The 22,749-nt window shown below is 31.0% G+C and overlaps 1 long non-coding RNA gene across 1 annotated transcript in view; it reads right to left on the bottom strand.

Annotated features, from left to right (window-relative positions):
- Positions 1-22,749, bottom strand: part of LOC128280399 (uncharacterized) — a 53,549-nt gene that overhangs the window by 8,781 nt on the left and 22,019 nt on the right. The window lies entirely within an intron of this gene.

The raw sequence follows: 22,749 nt of genomic DNA, 5'->3' as shown, positions 1-22,749 counted from the left end.
TAAAAATATAGACAAACGACCTTGGTTAGCGCAACACATATAAACAGAGAAAAACTGTGGAAAATCTAACAAATTAAGCTACTTGGTCCAGTGGACTCGATTCCCTTGCTTAGAAAGCACAAATGTAAAAGAAATAGAAGGTAAAATGTGCTTTTCCCGTGTACTTATTTCGGTGACTACTAAACGAGCGGAGGTTCGGCATGGCTCTAGTTAGGTGGCTCGTATAGTTTATTATATGCGGTTTTGGTCTAGATAGGTACTCGAATTGTCCGTACTGTCATCTGCTAAAATTAGTACGAAGCCTCAGTCATAACCCATCACAGGCTCACGAGTTCAATTCGAGGATTACATTTACTTATGCTTATGCGGAGGGACAAGTTAACTCATGAAAGCATAAGTCATATGTAACCCAAAGTATTGACTAGCTGTCATGGAGGATGAGTTAACTCACGAAGGCGTAGCGTTTACTTTCACTTAAACGGACGGAGCCGGGTAGAGAGCTCATGTTATGCGAAAATGCAAGTGCACGGTGTGTGGGGAAAACTCATAAACCTTTACGTTTTACTTAAAGAAACTAAACCAAAATTAAAACCATAAAATTGAAAACGAAAAACAACCAAATAACAAGTTAGAAGAAATATTTACAACACGATACAAATGCATGAATTTTGAAAACGAGATTTTCGGATCACGACCAAATATTTACTTTGAACAAAGAAATTTGAAAATTTTGACAAAACGTGTTTAATTCGACTCGACTCGCAAGTTTTGTCCCCAGCGGAGTCGCCAGCTGTAGCGACGTAAAAAAAAATTTGGTTTCGCTTTCGGTCGCTAATTGAGGTAATTTATTGGAAATTTGAAAAACCGACTTTCGTTTTTTTTTTAAAAGGGGAGTCGCCACCGATCCTTTTTTATAGGTGTGATCGGACACCTAATAAAATTATTTTAAAACAAAAAGAAGGCCAAATTTAGGTCTACGTGAAAGTCTAGAGAAAAATTGGGGTTCGAGTCGATTCTGTGAGGAAGGTATTAGCACCCTCGCGACGCCCAAAATTGGTATCTCATAAACATGTGTTGACTTGATTTTCAAAGATACGAGTTCAATATAATATTTAATCGTGATCCGATTGAAAAATGAGAATTTTAGTTTTCGATTTTTTAGAAAGGGTGTCCTGTTTTTTAACACAAGCCATTTAATTTCACCCAACATAGCGATGAAATCGATGGCTTAATATTAAATCGGTACATTGCTTTATTTTTGAAATTAATTAAAACATGAGAAAAATATTCCTAAAGTGAGAAATTAAAATAGATAAAGGACTTAAAAAAATGATATCATTAATGAAAAATATTAACATGGAATACTAAAATATTAGAATAACAATAATAATGATATTTACAAAATAAAAACAAATCATGTACTAATAATAAAATAGGAAAAATGATATATTTGGTAATAATAATATAAAATAATAATATGTACATAAAAATACATATATATATATATATATGCATATAATAAAAGTATGTAATAATAATAATAATAATATCTACAATAAAAGAAAATATTAGGAAACGTACATAAAAAATATATACATAAAAATTTACAACAATAATATAAAATAATGATATGTACAAATATATATATATATACATATGTACATAAAATATACACTAATATAATAATAGTTATAATAATACTAGCAATAGTAATAATTTGTAATAATAATATATACACAATATGGTATTTAAAATATAAATATGTATATATAATAGTATTTAAGAATATATACATAAGAAATATATAACTAATGGCATTAAAAATATATACATAATATATATAAAATACTTAAAAAAGAAGGGAAAGAAGAGAGAAGAGAGGGGGAAAGGAATCCGGCCAAGGGGCCGATCACCGCCGATTTTGATCGACGCTCAAATCACCGGTGTGCCACCGCATACGGTGGCGGAAAAAATTCTTAATAATATATGTATATATAAAGAAAGAAAAAATAACACAAAAAGAAAGAAAAAGATTCGAAGAAGAGGAAAAAAAATGCAACATTTTTATTGATGTTTTTTGTGTTCAAAATTTGAAGGGAATTTTGTGCTTTTTCCTTTTTCAATCTTTCTAAAAATTCCCCCCTCCCCTTTTTTATATAATTTTTGAATGGCTTTTTATAGCCATCTTTTACATGATTTTCTATTTTTTTTTCTATTTTGTAGGTGGTGGTGGTAGACAATGAGAGGAAAAATAGGGCAAGTGGGAAAGTGGTTAGGTGGCTAGGTTTTTTTATCTTTTTTTGTTAGGTTTTTCTTTTTTCTTCTTTTTTTTTGGGGGGGTTAGGTTTTTTTGAGTAGGTTTTTCTTTTTCTTTTTTTTTTCTTTGTTTTTTTTTGGGGGTTAGGTTTTTTTTTGGGAGGCTTAATGGGCTTTTGAATTGGGTTTGGGTAGATGTAAATGGGTCATGGGTTAAGGGTTTTAGTGGGTTTAGAGGTTTGGTTGGGTTTTCATATAATTGGGCCCAGGCAATTTAGGCTTCTACATATATACTTGCAAATATTTATTTTAAAATGGTTTTCATTCTTATCATTAGATTTAATCATGGATAGGGTTAGAGTAAAATTTTAGGTTTGGATTTGGCCCAGCCCAACCCCAAAAATAGATCTAAAATTTTTTCCAAACCCAACCCAGATAAAAAATGCTAAACTCTAGCCCTAATTGTTTGTATTAAAAAATTATAATAAAATGCACTAAATTATTTTTATGTAAAACAAATTTAAAAATATAATAATAAAATGCATTAAAACATTAAAATAAATGTTTCCCAAAGAAATTAAAATGCGTTAAAAAAGTATTTATACTTAAATAACATTAAGATAGTTGTAACTTAGCAAGTAATTATCTCTAAAATAGTAGCAAATTTAATAATAAAGCAAGAATTTTGCAATATCCAAACAATAACAACAAAATAGTATCAATATAATAGCAAAATGGCGGCAAAACAACATCAAAGTGGCATCAAACAATAGCAAAAAAATAAATAGTAGTGAAAAATTTAGACAAATTTGGGTTGAGCCCAAGCCGAAAAAACTACTCGAGGCTCGGCCCGTTTACAAAATGGGTCTTATTTTTTATTTAAGTCATTTTCTGAATTTATATTTTTACTCAAACCTTTTCACTCTTCAAGCGGACCTTCAAGACCGGATGAATGATCCAATCCATGATAAGTCTACCTATCATCTGATCCATGCATTCCTTAATGACTTCCCTTATCCATGACTTGGGTGTTATTTGAATAAAAATTACCATACTTGTCCTCTTTATACCCTTCTGCCAACTTTATCACACTGATAAGGTTTGAGGATTTTCCTTCAAAGATAACTTTATTCCTTTTGGAGCCATATGTTCCACAGGACGTGAGCAAAATTTGAAACCATATCCTTGCTTTTATTTCGTATCAAACTTGGTTCTTCTAATCATTGAAAGAATCCAATCCTGAAGAGAACTCATCCCTAGTCTTTTAGTTTTTATACCCAATTTGGATCCAACCCAAAACAGCTCTTGAAAAAGTGCAGTCACGGAAAAGATGTTCTAAATCCTCTTTTCCACCATGGCATAAAACACACTCCACATCCATTGCCTGCAACCTTTATGGATTTCCCGTTTACATGGAAGAACTGTTGTTTCAATAGGGTCGGAAGCGTGTAAATTATTGTACTAAAAAATCACACAAAGTTCAATTCCCAGGGAAGAGAGGTGGATCACAAGGATCTCTTAAATACCAAGTCTTTCCTTAGTCAGAATATTCCTTCTATCGTAATTTAATAGCACAATTAAATACTACTATTATACCCTCAAATATTGAAAGAAAAATAGGACAAGAAAGAACACAAGAATTTTAACGAGGTTCGGTAAATTATACCTACGTCCTCGGGCACTAACACCAGATGATAACTTTACTATCTCCAAAATATTACAAACAAATAGAATTCATTAAGAATTCTCAAATGGGAGAAGAGAGAAAACTAAGAGAGAAAGATTGGTTGGGATGGTTGAAATGAGAAATGGTTAGGCCTATTTATAGTTGAGGTTTAGGGACTAACTTGCAAATGGCCTAAAAAAATTAGGGACCAAAATTGCAATTATCCCTTTCAACTTTAAACAACTTGCCAACTTTTTTTTTCTTTCGGTGCCAATTGCACCTCCCACCATTTTTTACTTTTCAACACTTACCTTATTTGAATTTTCAACAATCTCCACCTTGAAGATTTGATTAGGATAATCACATCTTCACACATTTCCTTCAACTCCCCAAATTCGATAAAGCTATCTTTTGTAGTGCCTTCAAATGCGCTCTCGAGCGCCATACACCTGAAGGTGCTCAAATTCTCAGGATGTTAATCAAGTTCAAACAATGATTAAACTTGATTGTTGTTACCACCTTGGTCATCATATCTGCGGGATTATATCTTTGTCGGAATCTTCAAGTAGAATTTTTCCTTTTCAAAGACTTCCGCACAAAGTGATATCTTACGTCGATATGCTTGGTTCTTGAATGATAGACTTGATTTTTCGCTAAATGAATAGCGCTCTGACTGTCACAATATAAACTTATGTGACTTTGAACAACTCCCAAGTCTTTCAACAATCCATTAAGCCAAATAGCCTCCTTAACAGCTTCTGTAACTGCCATATATTCTGCCTCTATAGTAGACACAGCTACTGTAGACTGTAAGGTAGACTTCCAACTCACTGGAGCTTTCGCAAGAGTAAACAGATACCCCGTAGTTGAACGACGTTTATCTAAATCACCAGCAAAGTCGGAATCAACATATCCAACTACAAACCCGACCAAGTGCTTCATCCTGTTCAAAATTAAACCAACATCTACGGTTTTTGAAGATACCGTAGAATCCATTTCTGACTTGCCAATGTCCTTTTCGAGGATCATGCATATACCGCTCACAACTCCAACAACTTGTGAAATGTCGGCCACGTACACACCATCACATACATCAAACTCCTAACTACATTAGCATATGGGACTTTTGCCATATATTCTATTTCTTCTTCAGTTTTCGAAGAAAATTGAGCACTAAGTTTCAAATGAGAAACAAGTGGGTACTTACATGTTTTGTGTTTTCATTTACACCAAAACATTGTAATACCTTTTCAGATATTGCTTCGATTCAAACAAAGCTTGCTCTCTGTCTATCTCTACTTATCTCCATGCCGAGAATCTTCTTGGCCTCACCTAGATCTTTCATTTGAACTCTTGATTCAACTGAGCCTTCACTTATCTATCTCTTTTGGCTCTTGAGCGATTAACATATCATCAACATACAAGAGTAGATAAATGAAAGATCCGTCATGACTTCTGCAAATACACACAATTGTCATATTTACTTCTTGTGTATTTCTGCCTTCTCATAAAGCTATCAAATCGCTTGTACCACTACCTCGGGGATTGCTTCAATCCATATAGCGATTTGTTCAGCTTACAAACCTAATTTCTACCACCAGCATCTTTGTATCCTTCGGGCTGAGTCATATAGATCTCCTCTTCTAATTCACCATGCAAGAAAGCCGTCTTAACATCAAGTTGAGCTAGCTCCAAATTCAACTGTGCTACCAAGGCCAACAAAATTCTAATGGAGGAATGCTTCACAACAGGGGAAAATACATCATTGTAGTCAATTCCCTCCTTCTGAGCGTAGCCTTTAGCTACCAATCTTGCCTTGTAGCGAACATCTTTCTTGCTAGGAGATCCATCTTTCTTTGCGAATACCCACTTGCATTTCTTCATCCATGGCGCATTTCCATTTGTCACTTTCTAAGCTTTGCATTGCTTCTTGATAAGTGACAAGAATATTATCATCAACAACGGGAAGGCGCGAGGCCACCATATCGAAGAATCGAGCAGGTTTACGAATTTCTCTCCGTGGCCTTGCAAGCGCAATCGGTTACAGTGTACTTAACGGTTCTTGGGTCGAACCTCTTCAACCTCTAATTCCTCCATTATGGGTGGAGAATTAGATTTATTAACCGGCAAATCCCCATCCGCTCAAACTCCACTGTTTTGGAGTACACTCCACTGCCGTGGAGTATCGCTCGTCTGAATATCTTTATCTGCTACCTTTTTCAATGTGGTAGATTCATCAAAGGTAACATCTCGCACATGATCATTTTCTTTGTGTCTAAGCACCAAAGACGAAATCCTTCACTCCGTAAGTGATTCCCATAAAGAGAGCTTTCTTTGCCCTCGGATCTAACTTTGACTCCTTCACATGGTAATATGCAGTGGATCCAAACACATGTAAGGAATCATAATCTGTAGCCGGTTTTCCAGACCATACCTCCATAGGAGTTTTTCTTTCTAATGCAGATGATGGCAAACGATTAACAAGATGACCAGCGTATGTCACAGCCTCAGCCCAAAATTGCTTGCCCAACCCAGCATTGGACAACATACATCGAACTTTCTCCAGCAATGTTCGATTCATACGCTCTGCCACTCCATTCTGTTGTGGTGTATCCCTAATTGTGAAGTGTCGAACAATACCATACTCTTGGCACATATCGAAGAACGGATCACTTCTATATTCCCCTCCATTGTCCGTCCTAAGCCGCTTGATTTTCTTGCTAGTCTGGTTTTCGATCATAGTTTTCCATTTAAGAAAAACTCCAAGCACTTCATCCTTAGTTTTCATGGTATACACCCAAACTCTTTTGGAAAAGTCATCAACAAAAGTAACAAAGTAGTGTTTTCCTCCCAACGAAAGTGTTTTGGAAGGACCCCACACATCTGAGTGAACATATTCCAAAATACCTTTTGTATTATGGATAAGATCTCAATTTCACTCTCTTTTGCTTTCCCAGAACACAATGCTCGCAAAATTTTAATTTGCAAGCCTTTGCATCTTTCAACAATCCTTGCTTTGCCAGAATTTGCAAGGATTTTTCGCTGGCATGTCCCAACTTCATGTGCCACAACTGCATTGAGTCCAAGTCTTTGTTACTGGAAGCTACAACGACTGCTCCAATAACTGTACTACCTTGGTAGTAATACAAGTTATTTTTCCTGATGCCCTTCAATATCACAAGTGCGCCAGATGTCACTTTCAAAACCCTATCTCTCATAGTAACAACTGAACTATTGGATTCCAAGTCTCCCAATGAGATGAGATTTTTCTTCAAACTGGGCACGTACCGAACATCAGTTAGAACTCTGGTTGATCCATCTTGATTCTTTAATTGGATTGAACCTATCCCAACAGTTTTACAGGCATTGTCATTGCCCATATAAACAACTCCTCCATTTAGTTCTACTAAATCAAAGAACCACTCCCAGTTAGGGGACATATGATAGGTACAACCCGAATCCAATATCCACTAATCTGAATGGAACGACGATGATGATGCAACCAGTGATAGTTCAGAGTCACTGGGATCATGCTTTACTACACAAGCATCTACAGCAGTTTTTCCCTTATTCTTTAGCTTTGGACAATTTTTCTTCCAGTGGCCTTTCTCATGACAAAAGGCACATTCATCTTTCCCGAGTCTGGACTTTGACTTTGATCTCCCTTTTGAGTTTTCTTCCGAGTGTATGAACGACCTCGGACTACTAAAGCTTCAGATCTCGATTGAGTTTTTCTGTTTGTCCTTCTTTTCTATTCATAATCGTATAAGGCCGCATGATTTCGCTCGAGATATATCACTCCGCCATGAAGTAGAGTAGTTTCTAGGAACTCAAACTCCTCGAAGTGACCCCAACAACATCAAAGCCAAATCTTCATCTTTGAATGTCTCATCCATATTCGATAAATCGGTGACTAACGATTAAATTTGGTGATGTGATCATTCATTGTGGTACTTGGGACGTATGTGAAGCTTAAAGCAGTCTTTTCTTCAAGTGGAGCTTATTTTGACTGTTTTTCTTTAAAAATTTTCTTCAAGTGCCACCCACAACTTATTTGCAGAAGTCTCCTTTGAAAAAGCACACCTCTGCTCTCGAGAAAGGCATGATCGAATTGTGCCACATGCCAACCGATTGATCGCCTTCCAATCTTTCTCCTGTACATCATCCGGTTTCTCTTCATCAATGGCAATGTCTAGACCTGCTGAAAAAGGGCATCTAGAACCTCACTTTGCCACATACCAAAATGGCCCGTGCCATCAAAGATCTCCACGGCCAATCTTGCATTTGCAATTGTCGGTCTTGTCCACATGGACGATGTTGAAGCTCCTACACCACCGCTTTCTCCATAATCTTTCAATATACCTAAGGAAATCTTTTTCGATGTGGAAGATCGTTTAAAGCGCAACCACAGAGCATACTACGATTAACCTTGACTCTTGATACCACTTGTTGTTTCAATAGGGTCGAAGCGTGTAAATTATTGTACTAAAAATCACACAAAGTTCAATTCCTGGGAAGAGAGGTGGATCACAAGGATCTCTTAAATACCAAGTCTTTCCTTAGTCAGAATATTCCTTCTATCGTAATTTAATAGCACAATTAAATACTACTATTATACCCTCAAATATTGAAAGAAAAATAGGACAAGAAAGAACACAAGAATTTTAACGAGGTTCGGTAAATCATACCTACGTCCTCGGGCACTAACACCAGATGATAACTTTACTATCTCCAAAATATTACAAACAAATAGAATTCATTAAGAATTCTCAAATGGGAGAAGAGAGAAAACTAAGAGAGAAAGATTGGTTGGGATGGTTGAAATGAGAAATGGTTAGGCCTATTTATAGTTGAGGTTTAGGGGCTAACTTGCAAATGGCCTAAAAAAATTAGGGACCAAAATTGCAATTATCCCTTTCAACTTTAAACAACTTGCCAACTTTTTTTTTCTTTCGGTGCCAATTGCACCTCCCACCATTTTTGACTTTTCAACACTTACCTTATTTGATTTTTCAACAAGAACACCATTAAGGATTTTCCATATGAAAATAATAATTTTGAAACGCAATTTACTTGCCCATAGCAACTTCCAATCCCTTCTTTGATTTGATCATTGATGGGACTCGTAGTATGACTCTTACTGCACTTGATCTTCTCTACATATATCGACTTAACTGAAAATTTTCCATTGTGATTGAATTTCCACCTTGGTTCCAAACTTCCTTCAAAGATCGGTCTTTCATCCTTCCATCTGTCTATGTCTAAATTACAAATCCTTTCCTCAATTTCCCTCTTTTGACTTTTGTTTTTGTTTTCACCTTTACTCATTTGATTCAATCTTTGCCATACAATCCATTGTTTAACCTTTTGTTTTCCATGTACTATGCTCTTCCATACCCAAGAGTTTCCCCTTTTAGCTTCACACACGAAGAAATCATTATTTTAGCAATATTTCTTCACCAAAGTTTCCTGTAACAGCCAATTATGATTATTTATGATTTTCTAGGCTTGTTTTGCGAGTAAAGCATTGTTCATGACTTCCATTCTCCTTATTCTTAGTCCTCCTTGATTCTTATCCTCACATAGTATATCCCAATTAAGATAGTGAATTTTCCTTTTTCTCTTTATCATCACCTACCAAAATTCACGAATAATCCTATTCATCTTGTCACATATTTTCTTTTGACACCTAAAATCATGACATTTGATAAATGGAAATGCTTGATAAGATCAATTTGATAAATGTCAACTTACCATCTTGGCCAAAGGTTCTGGCCTTCCATTGAGCTAATTTTGCTTCCATTTTACTCAGATAGATTGAAAATTTTTGCTCTTTTTATTTTGCATTCCAAGCTCCACTCCTGAATATTTGCCCTCTTCGTTTGTCACTTACAAATGGAATAGACTCCTAAACATTCGTTTGAATTTTGAATTACAATTTTTGCTAATTAGAAGATCAAACTTGTTTTAATTTATTTGAAGTCTTGAGCAATCACAAAAAATATCAAGAATTCTTTTTACCTGAAAATAGAAGTCCCTATTAACCTTAAAGAACAAGTAGCTGTCATTTGCAAATTGGAGGTATGAAATAGAGATGTTCCTTCTCCCAACCTTGAGCCATCGAATAATCTTTTCCTTCTTTGCTTTGCTAATCATAAGTGACAAAAAATTTTGACAAAGCACAAATAAGTAATGGGACAATGGGTCCCCTCGTCTAATCCCTCTATTAGGAATGATGACATTCTATAAAGGATTTGGTGGGAGATTGAAGATATGCATGTGAGGATTAAGTTAGTCTACTTCTCATCAATGTCACTAGTAATTAGAACAACCTAACAAAATTCCAATTCAATCTACTGTATATCTAATTTGATCGCACCAAGAAAACCCTTATCTTTTTTTTTTCTTTGATTTGGCCCAACAGTTCTGAGCAAAGTATAATGTTATCACTAATTTGTCTTCCACAAAAGCATTTTGGAATGTGGAACTTAAGGTACTAAGAAGTCTTGAGCCTACATACGAGTATTTTAGCAATAAACTTATACACTACATTGTATAAACTTACCCCTTCAGGGTTATTCCTCTTCGGTACCAGGAAAATGAAGGTCATTTCCTTGAGAAATTTCCCCGTGTTCAGGTAATTTAGGCAAGCATCTGTTACCAATGTTCCGTCCACGTCCCAATTTTGTTGAAAGAAAATTGTTGGATTCCCATCTGGACCTGGAGCTTTTAAAGGCTTGGTTAAGCTATCCATCACGTATTTAAGTATTTTTGGCATTTCCAAGCTTGGACAGAGGTCTACCATTTTATTAAGTTCAACTTTATCTTGATTTTGAAGATGCCTTTGAAGTGGTTGATGAAACAATTTGTAACTTCCGGTTCTTCCTCCAGTAGATTCCCCTCCTCATTTCTTTTGGTGAAAATTGAATTTCTGATTCTTCTCTTATTTGTCATCGGATGGAAAAATTTTGTGTTTCTTTCACCATTAATAATCCAGTTCACTCGAGATTTTTGCAACCAGTATATCTGTTCTGCTTCAAGTATTTTCTCCAACTCTAATCTCAGGCTCCTTTCATGGCCCGCAGAGTGCTCATCGTGCAGATTTTGTTGTGCTCCCTCTAATTTTTGGATCAATTCATTTTTCCGCACATGGATATTACCAAACTAGCTTATTCCATTTCTTCAGTTCACCCTGCAGAACCTTCATTTTTGTCATGAGTCTGTAGGTTGGATAGCCATCCACTCTTGTCTCCCATGTTCTCGTAATAATATCCTTGCATTTCTGATCAGTTAACCACATAGCATCGAATCCATTGGGGCGATACTTGAACCTATTTCTTTTATTAGAGTCTAGAATTAACATACCAAGGTCAGAATGAGAGATGGGGAGTATAGTATTATTTGATCTCGAGTATATCAACCATACCTCCTTTTGTACTTGTGAAGCTATAAGCTTCATTTCGTCCCATACCTCTTTGCGCTTATGGTTTTGCGGATGGTTGTAACAACCCGTGATTCATATCGGTTTTGCACTACATTGTACGCAAGAAAGAACATTACAAGGGGTTACATTGACTATTCTTGATTCCTTCCACCACAAACAAAACCCCCCACTTTTACCCTTGTTTCCTACTCTTACACAACCATTAAGACCTAAGCGACGACCTAGAAGCAACATATAGTTTAAAGATTTTTTTGTTTCCGTAAGGATTACAGCATCGGGATGGTACTTCTTTACTTGGGAGCGGATATAACTCAACGCTAGAGGTCGTCCCAACCCTCTAGCATTCCAACTCATCACAATCATCATCATCAGAGAACTTTGGATCCTCTATCTTGGTGCCTTTCCCATATTGTCGCTTCTTTCCACTGCTGTTTCCCACTTCCGTAATCACGTCTTGTCCATCCAAATACTTTCTTTTGTTGCTGCATTTCTCCATTGTTTTCATCCTGTTTTGAACCGACAGTGAAATATCACCCGTGATTCCAACTGTTCTGCCAAAAGCGCTACTCCCTCCATCTCAAGCTTCTCTAGCTGCAGTCTAACCACACTCGCATTAGAAAAAACTTGGGCTTCAGCACTGCATGAGTCAGTTTTTGATTTTATTTTTTTTTTCCTTCCAGGCGAATCCGCATATTTTGTAAATGTCATTAAAACAATGTCAAATTGGCATTCTAAGTTAAACCATTTTCAATCTGTGTCGATTTAATTCTCCTTATTAAAACCTTGTTGATGCCAAATAGCCCACAGGAGAATGTAACCCAAGTGAACCCTATCAGCATCTGCATTTTGCAGTCATGACCAAACCCAGACCAGAGGATCATCAGATGTTGAAATTATACCAAAATCAAAGCCCATTCACTGCCAAACTTCCAAAGTTGGTAGGACTTTGACCTGCGTAGCAATACTGGGTATTCCACAATGAATTGCTTGTACAAAGCAGATAGAAATGAAGGTAAAGTCCATTGCCTGTTCAGGTGAAAGAAACAAACAAATGCAATATATATATATATACATATTATGTTCAGAACTTCAGTATAATCTTTTGAAAGGGTGACATAAATTATAGTCTCATTAAAAGTTTTACCCTTAAATTTGGTACTTAGCCTCTTTCTCCATCACAAGCCACCTGAACTGAGCTTTTCATTCACACGAAACAAACTAGTGCAATATATATAAAAATTAATTAGGTTTATCAGAATTTTAAAATTATTAATTATTACTCAATTAAAATAAAATATGCCTCCTCTACGTTTCAAATTATCATAAAAATCCTAAATCAGAGTAAAAAATAAATAGTAAGTAGATTTATTAAAATTAGTGTAGAGACAAAAATCTGAGGAAGTGATAGTAAAGCCAAAAGTTACTTGTTTAAGTGCAAAAGTTGAGTCCCAAAGCAACGTAACTTGAAAGCAAATTCGTCTCTCACATTTAGAATGAATCATACATGCATGTTCCCACCTTTAGCCAAGAGTAATGGTTAAGAATAAAAACTACCGTAATGTATTTGGATAGGGAAAATATATATCTCACCCGATTGGATTAACAACTAGTTGAAATTTTGGAAGGCATTAAATTGATTTATTCGGGAATTAATACAAACTTGTTAAATTAAGTAAAAAATTAATTGAATTATTTTTTTATATATATTTTAAACCGGTGACTTGATTAATTCCACTATTAATTTAATTTTAAAAATTTTGTTTCTAAAGCATCTGTTTTTGAGAATGTTTTATTTGGGATTTTTAAAAAATTATAAATTCAAATAATTATTGATTACAAAATTTAGGAAGTTTTTTAAATTTTATAGGCGAGTTAAATGAATGACAAATGTTTCATTTATTTATATATATTTTCTATTATATCTTAGAAAATACGTTATAGTCTTAACCCGCTTGAGAAACCATGCATTTGCTTGTAATTTTGAAAAAGTTGTAATATTCAACTAAAAATTAGGGTTGATTTAGATTGTTGTCATGTGGTTTTTGGATTAACTGAGCATTTTAGATCATCTTTTTTTTACTATTCGTTTGCCTTTCTATTAACACCAATTAGATATTTTGACTCTTGGGTAAATTTCGAGTTGCACTGGCAGAGGAAAACATTAACACCAATTTCAAAACATTCCCATCGCTGAAAACTGCTTTAACAATTGAAACATAAATTTATACAAAAGAGGAACATTTCCTGGAAACAGAGGGCAGGGATTGGGAAAATATATCAGATTGTTTCTTTGGCATATTCAAAGATTGAACAAGAAATGAAAAACAAAACCTGACTGCAACCAAATCCATTAAAATTGATATATTCATGGGGTTGTGACGTCCTTTACCTGTCAGCCAGGCTTCCATTAAACCTATGATGAGAACTTTCCCATCCAAATTCCAAAACTATTACATATATAGGGGATCAAATCCAAGTGATGAGAGAGATGGGGCGGTTAACCCCAAGGGAGACCTGGAAAGCTGGTGTCGAACAGGTCTGACCTCCGGCTGTCCAAATCCAAACGCCCAATCCATGATTTGTTCGGAATCTGATTCCTGCTTTATTTTTCTGACTTGGCTGTGAACTGCAACACGACCCCTCTCTTCCTTTCCTTTCAATTCACTCCTCTTCTTCCTCTCCTCCATCACACTTTCAATTCATGGATCCTTAACCCATAATCTAGCTTATTTATATCAAGACACAGAGAGGCGGAGACGTAGGCACTGCAGGGTTACAAGTTTGGTGGGAAACAAATATCTTGTTTTCCTTACCTTTCCCAACTTTGTATTCCTTGATTTTTTTTTTTTAATCGAATTCATTAATAATTTAAAAAATAAATTAAGAAAAATTGAACCAAATTATTTTGGTCATATTCAAGTGTCTATAATATTTTTATAGAAGGAATCAAATTAGGAGGAGCGTATTGGAAATTATGAGAAGCATTGCAAATAAAGTAATGGTGCGCGTGAACAATGTGGATTTGGATTTGGTCACATTTCCTATCTCCCAAATTATGTGGCTAGACTTCTGCTTTTCCTATCTCCCAACTCTCATTCATGTTTCAAGCTTTTGTCCAAATTTCTATATTTCTTGGGATAACATCACGGGTGGGCCTTAAGTAATGTGGTATTTTTTTTCAAAATATTTAATTTAATATCTAAAATTTTTATTACTATAATTTCTTTTATCGATAAATAAATTAATACTAGATTTATTCAGAGGTTAATAAACTAGGTCCGAAAGTCAACCTGAAATTTGGGTAAACTGGTTTTCTTTATCCAAAAAAAAAGATGATAGAAGTAAACTGATTTTTGCGTGCCAAAAATTGATTGAAAAGTGATGAATATCAAACACTGATTAAGCATACCAAACTTGGGTTTGGGCTCAAATCCAATAAATTTCTAAGGCCTACGTGTAAATACCAAGCTTGACAGTACGTTGAAACCTCCAAAGCCACTTTGCAAAAAGCCCATTGAAACTTTTGTAGAATTTCAAACCTAACCGATGGCTGAAAGCTTCATTAATGGATAACCTGTTACGCTGGGATGAAGTCCAAACACTTTACATGCTTTACTATCCTTTTACCATAAAAATACATTTCGAGCCTCAATTTTTTTAATTTAAATTTTGTTTAATCAATTAAAAATTTAAATAGTGTTAATTATAAGTTATAAAATATATTTGATATATTATTTAGTAAAAATAATTAAATTATTTAATAAATGATAATATAATTTTAAAAGAAATAAAATAAAATAAACTATTAAACGTATCCTATATTAAGTAATAAGTAAATTATCTATCTACTTATTATTTTTATATAAATTTTAAATAATTCCCAAATGTGAGTAAAAGTTAAATTATTAAAAATATTAATTTTTAATTGAGATTTATTTTAATAATTTATCAAATAAAAGTTGGGCACTCAGCATGAAATTTTTATTTTCCTTGCTGGGGCCACTCTATGACTGATAAGTTTACTATTACTTAAATTACAATCAAAGTTTTATGTACATAGTTATATCAAATTAAAATTTATATATTAAATTAAATATTAAAATAAGATTTATATATAATTCGATATTTATCTCAAGTTAATAAAATAATAATTAATATTTTGATAAAAATCAATCTTATCCTTTTAAAAACTATAAAATAATACAAAATAAAATTATATTTTAAGTTTATAAAAATTATAATTCACTTATCTAATCACTATTATTTAGATTTTATTATGTTTTATATTCCATTTCATTCATTAACAAGGAAGAATGGAAATGCGAAAATGTACATGTAATGTGAATAATGTATGTGAGGTGACAAGTGAGTGGCCAGGGTTAAGCCTCACTTTATCTTCTTCACTACTTGAAACCGGTGAGCCGTAACTTCTGACACTGCCTTGGAATGCGAACTGAAAACGACCCAAATTTTAGTCAAACAAACAACCCACTCACATCATTTAACTATAAACCCAATAATTCCTGCAATACTGTTTTGTTTTATTAATTTATAATTATTCTTAAGTTAATCTATTAAAATAATTAATTTGATTTATCTCACATTATATTTTAATTATTTATATTTAAAATAATATATTTTAATTATTAAAGTTATCGTGTTATATTTTAGTCATTAATGATATAACGGTAAATTGAAATGTCAAATTAAATCATTATTTCAAACGAATATTTTAAGTTAAATTATACAATTGTCTCCTATTTTTTTTGTTTTAAGTAATTTAATTTTTTTAATGTTCTTTGAATTTTTTCTTTTATTTTTATTCTCTTCTCCTTCTTCCTCTTTTTTCCTTCTTTCTCTATTTCTTTTAACATAGTTTTTCTATGTTTTCTATCTATTAAAACTAGTCCTTATACTTTTACTTTTTTAAACAATTTAATTTTTTCATTTAATTTATTTATTTATTTTCCTTCTTCCCTTTATTTTTCTTTCATACTATATTCTTTATTGCATAAACATAATATTTGTCCACCAAATAAATCAAATATTTGTTTCTTTCACATTATTCTTAAATTGAATTTATTTGAAAATCAAATATCAATCATTGTTAATCAAATCTCAATTTGAATATAACATAATTTTAAAACTAAAATTAGAGTTAACTAATTAATATAAAAACCACATCCTTAATCAAATCTAAATATAATTTAATTTTTTATATTCAAAATATTTTTCTTCCGTTTCCAAATTTTATTGTGTAGATTATTCATTTCTTTTCCTTTCATTTTCTTTTGTGACGAATAAAATTTAGCAAACGACAAAATTGATCTAATGTTATATATTTGTTTGAAAATTTATATAACATATTATTATTTTAATTATTTTTCAAATGTTATATATTTGTTTTATGATGGAAACTAAAATTCACATTTGTTTCTTTTAGGTCTTTTAGGGTGGGTTTAAATAAGCGGTGTATTTATCTGCGGTTAATATAAAAACAACCGTAACAGTAATATTAAATATTCTAGTGATATTATAGTGTGAGACAAAAAATAAATTAAATGCACCGTACTTCAATTCATCCAAACTCATTTTTATTGCTTAAAAATATAAATATTTAAGATAATTTTAATGATAAATAGATAAGTGGGAAATATTGAATGGAATAAAATATTTGAGTGACAATCATGAAGCAATCAATTGCTATATCATTCCACACACTTTCCCAAAGCCACACGAGGGGAGAGTCCTATCTTTCTTTTGGAGACTTCCTAAAAAAATAAATATTGTGAAATTATCCTTAGAAGTAATTTTATAGAATTTAATAATTTATTAAAAATATTGTGATATTGTAACAAAATTCAGTAATTTTAAATAGCTCACATTACAAACCCTTTGAAATGTGGGTAAATTAATTGTACTTAAACTCTGTTTAAAATTACATTTCGATTATTTAATTTTTAATAGTTACATAATAGTCATTAAGATTATTAAATTATTACTTTTTATCATTCAATTGCTAATTTTTGTTAAGAAAGTAACATTACACCTTAAATCAAAGGATTATATATAACTAATTTGGTCTCGAGCTATGGTTAAAAATCATTTTGAAATTTAAAAATTTTTCTTATCAATAATTTAAAAAATGAAAATATTAAAAATATATATAAATCAATTACAACAAGGAAAAGCCAAGAATTTTAGAGCTAAAATTTTCACATCCAATCTCATAAAAATTACAATATTTGAACTTCACAAAAAAAAAAAATACCTATTCACTTTTATGCTACTCGTTTTTCATTTGCTTTGTTATTTTACGTTCTTTTCATTTTCATATTTCTTTATCTTTTCTCCCTATTTTTCATATAGATCAGTGTTGGTTCCACTCTTTCTAGATTATTAAAAATAATATATATGTTTTATTTATAGCTAAAAGTACAATTTTAACTTAAAATTTGAGAGAAGAATAAGAACACTTGATATTATAAATTTTAAAATTCAAAATTGAAAGTTAAAGAAAAACCTAATGCATGCTTTTCATACACTAAATAGATAATTAATTTATAAGTAAAATTCAACTTGTATATATGCTTTCTTCTTTGTTTTTGCTTCAATAATTATTTGGTTTGCTTGGAAAACTTTTAGTTTCAATAGGTTTTCACCTCTTTTGGATTTTTAATGCTTTTGGTCCAAATATTTTCTTGATGTTAATCAATTATCATGAATATTTAAAACAACCTTTTAATTGTTACTCTTAATTTATATATTATTATGTCATATTTTTTAATTTCTTGAGCATTTGTGAAGTACTTATTTGTTAGCATTTGATTTCATATACTATGATATTTATACCATCATTTAAAAAAACTAAAAATACATAAAATTACTAAAAAATATGTCCAAAATAAATCTAGACAAAAAAAAATTGTGAAAGTTCATTTGAATCTGGACACTAATTTGTCTAGATTCATTCTATATATGAAAATAATTTTATAAATTTATATATTTAAAAAATATTTACGCTTGCCAAGTATTGTTGTAATATTGAACGATAATATCATGTCATTATATTCTAATAGTGTTACGACAAAGATGCCAAATGTGAAGAATTTCAAATCTAGATATAATTAAGTAAAAAATAAAATATCAACCTAAATCTAGAGGAAATATATATATATACCCTTTGTTGAATTAATGGATCCATCAAAAGGAAAAAAAAAATCCATCAATTTTAATTAAATCGGCTTGTCTTGACAAATACAACTACCCAATTAATTTAATTCATTGTTTGAGGAATGCTATCATCACCACCTATAGTTCCTTTACTAATTCCATGCCTACCTGTCCTCATCATTCTACCCCTGTATTTGTTTGGTATTTAGATAAGCTAGGTTTAGTTCCCAATAATTACCTACAAATACCAAAATTAACATTTAATTCATTCATTAGTGTAGACGTATTTATGTTTAAGTGGGTCGAATTTATTTTTCCATAAAATTTGGCTACATATTTCCTCCAAACAATTTGCCTGCCCAATTATAGAACCGCACATGATCAGATATCTTCTTTCAAAACGAAAAGGCAACGTACAATCAGTTTATTAAGGCTTAATAGTATAAAAGGGGCCTCTCAAGATATCATGCAAAATAATATCAGCCAACAAGTTTAATGTTCTTTTTTTTTTTTTTTTGGGTTTGCATGAGTGGTTAGTTGTTAACTTACGAAACGAAATAAACTTAGAATACAATAGGAAGGGGTGGATTCACAATGTTTCTTTGGCATGGTCATTTGGTGTATTTGGAAAAATCATACTTTATTTGTTTTTCAAGGAATGATGTAGAGTATCAAAGAGCTGGTTAAAGTTTCATACAATTGGGCTAAACAATATACCTTATACCATGCATAAGGTAAATGTATCTAAATGGCAAGTTTCAAATTAAACCAAACTTTTATTCGAGAATTGGATTCAATTGAACAATGATGGTGAAGTAAAAGAAGATTCCAAGTTCGCCACGATTGGGGGGTCTTACATGACAGGTACAAGAGTTGGATTTTTAACTATAATCGGCTTTTAGGAATCTATTCTATCTTAGATGCAGAATTAGAGGTATTTGGAATGGCCTGATATTGCACTCGATAGAGAATTCGATAGATTGTTAATTTTTTCAGATAGTCAAGAGGCGGTATAAGCTTTACAAAGCAGTTCTACAAAGGGTTTGAATTTCGCTTTGGAAAGAAAAATCTGTTTGTTATTGGCTAAAATGGTGTATTGGTCAATTCATCATGTTTCCAAAGATTTCAACAAAAATGCTGATACGCTAGCGGAAATGACTGTGGGCTATAACGGTGACCTTAATTTTTTTGAAATGCCTCCAAGGGGGCTTGGGTATATCTCTAAGTAGTTCTTTGTAATGTTTTTTTTTCACCAAAAAAAAATAAAAGGGGAAAATTTTAAAAGTAATTTTTTGCACTTAATTAAGCATTGAATTAATACCGAAATTCTGAATTGCTATTCAATTTGTGATCATTCTATAAGTTGATATTTTGTACAATTTGTCTATTGTTTACACTAGTTTTCTTGTGATTGAACTCACATTGAGCTTCGTAAGCTTACTCCCCTTCTTATTTCCATTTTTACAGATAACCCACCAGATTAGGGCGTGGACTCGGCATACCAAGGACTCGGCTCAGATTGATCTTTTTATTAAAATGTATTTTAGATTTACTATTTAAAATTTCGGTTATTTTGGAAACTATATTATTTTATTTGAATTGTGGCATGAGACTTTGATTTTGAGTTTGTTTAGCATGCATGGTAGTTACTTTGAATTTAGGATATTGAAACATGAATTTAGAATTAATTATGTAAAAAATTTGTCTTGATTTTACTTAATTAAATTAAGTCGAAATTCACCTTTCCGCTACTAGATTATAAGTAAAATTTGAATAATAAGTACCTTTGAAATTAACTAAGTTTTTGAAAGTTGTCACCCTTACAATAAAAAAGTTCAACTAAAAATCGGTTTTTGTTAACTTGTGAGTTTTCTATAATTGAACTAAAATTTCTTTTAAGATAAATAAATGTTTTAATATGACTATTTTAAAAACTCAGATAGTTTAATAGGTCATTTTGATGGCTAATATAATCTTTTGAATCTGGGTCTAACGTTTAGGCCGAATTGGTAAAGTTACAAAAATATATTATTATTTAATAAATTGGGTAAAAGACATCCCTAAGGCTTGATGTAAAATACAATTATCCCATATAATTTGAAAAATATTGGCTTACCCTCTTTAAGTTTTTAAAAAAATCACATAAACCCACTTAAGATTTATTTACTATGTATAAATTGTAGATAAAAAGGTAATTGTACCATTATCCTTATTTATTTATGTATTTTCTATTTATTTTTTCTCTCTTTCATTTTTTAATTACAACATAATAAAACTTAATTACATTTTCTATAAAATTAAATAATTAAATTGTATCCCACTTCAAATAAAATTAAGTATTTTAAACTTAGATTTAATTCAATTATATTAACATTGAGATGAATTTATTGAATTATTTTATTTAAAACTAATTAATTAAAAATATTTAGAAGGTTTTAATGGCAAATTTTTTGATTAAAATATAAAAGCGTGATAATTAAATAGAAAATAAAATTATATCAAACTAAACTAAATTTAAAATATTTAACATGTATTTTTAATAAAAAAACAGTAAAAGAGATGACAAAAATAATAATTATCATTCATGAAAATCATTTGAAGCAAACTAATATATATTAATCTTAAAAAATACAATTATATGATTAAGATATGCTTATATGCAATTTATAATTTAATTTTATAACTAATTATATTCTTATTATTTTAATAAAAATTATTGAAATAAAAATTGAAGATAACAAATGTAAATAGAATAATCCTCTATTTAAAATAGAGCTCATAAGGTCCTCAAAGAGTTTGAATACTTTTCCTTAATAAAATTTATACTATCATAGGAGGATAAATACACTTTAGTTCACTTGAGCTCATGTCTTTTTGCGCCGACAATAATGTTAATGTCAACTGAGTTAAAACTCAATCAATGTATTTATATTAAATTTTATTTATGGTTAATATTTGATACACTAGTAGTGTATTTTTTATTTCAAAGCCATTTTAAAAATTAACATTTGTCTCTTTTAAAATATTTTGTTGTACCCTTACATGACATTTGTTAATTCTTTGACCCTATTCATGAAGTCTAAAATTCTACTGATAATATACTAAATATTTTTCAGATATCTTAAAGATGAGATGAGATTTTCTTGAAATTTGATTTAAAGTTAAGATGATAATGAACGGATTAGATTTGGACAACTTTTTAGATATGAATATTATGCATTCAGCTAATATTTGAATCTAAATAATCTAATTATTAATTGTTGTTGATTCAAGTTGACGAGCATAAAAACTTTTTGGTATTAATTATTCAAACTGAAAACATTTTTATTTATTAATTATCTCAATTCACTTTGCTTTTTAATTTATTCACTTCACTTTTAAAAGTATTAAGATCAAAAATAAATTTGGTAAAAAAATTAAATTTATTTAAAATATAAATCAAACTTAGGAGTTTCAATATTTAAATATCAAATCTAGTTTGACTCGAATTGTTTTATGTGTATAATATATTTTTTAGTTATTACGTAATTATGTTATATAAAAATCAATATACTATATTGGTAAGTTTTTAACAGTTTAGTTAATTTATCTGTCTAAAAGAAAATAATTTAATTAAAATTTAAAAGTTAAAGGTTAAAATTACAAAAAGAAAAATAGGCTATAATAAATTGACGGTTTGATTGTGAAAATATTAATTATATAAAAATTACAAAAGAATATAAAATCACTTAAATTTTACACAAATATAAATAGATTTATTTTCCTATATATAAAATAAAAGGATAATCTCAACTTCTCGTAACTTAATTTGTTTTCAATAATTTCATTTGAAAAAGAAAAGACATAGCACTGTCCACAAACAGTGGGCAATGCAAGCAACAAAAATAGGCTACAAAACACTAGACGTGTTGCAAAGGGAACAATTGAAACAAAAATGTGGAACAAAATTTGTGTATAAAATGAGACACGTGTTGGCATGTAAAAATACAACTAGTATGAATAATTGTCAAATATATATAATTAATTTGTATTCTCGTTTTTTTGCGTGTTAAATTTATAATAATATTATTTGTTTAAATATTTGAATTTTTTCAAAAATCATTAATAAATTAATAAATTAATGTAATTATATATATTTTAAAATTTTAACTCATTTAGAATTAGTTAAATTATATTTACTATTAAAATAATATAACGGTTTTGAATATTA

This window comes from Gossypium arboreum, chromosome 9 (genome assembly GCF_025698485.1).
Source record: "Gossypium arboreum isolate Shixiya-1 chromosome 9, ASM2569848v2, whole genome shotgun sequence".
In the NCBI taxonomy this organism is placed as follows: Eukaryota; Viridiplantae; Streptophyta; class Magnoliopsida; order Malvales; family Malvaceae; genus Gossypium; species Gossypium arboreum.
The sequence above is the reverse complement of the archived record's forward strand: the minus strand, read 5'-3'. Positions and strand labels throughout refer to the sequence as shown.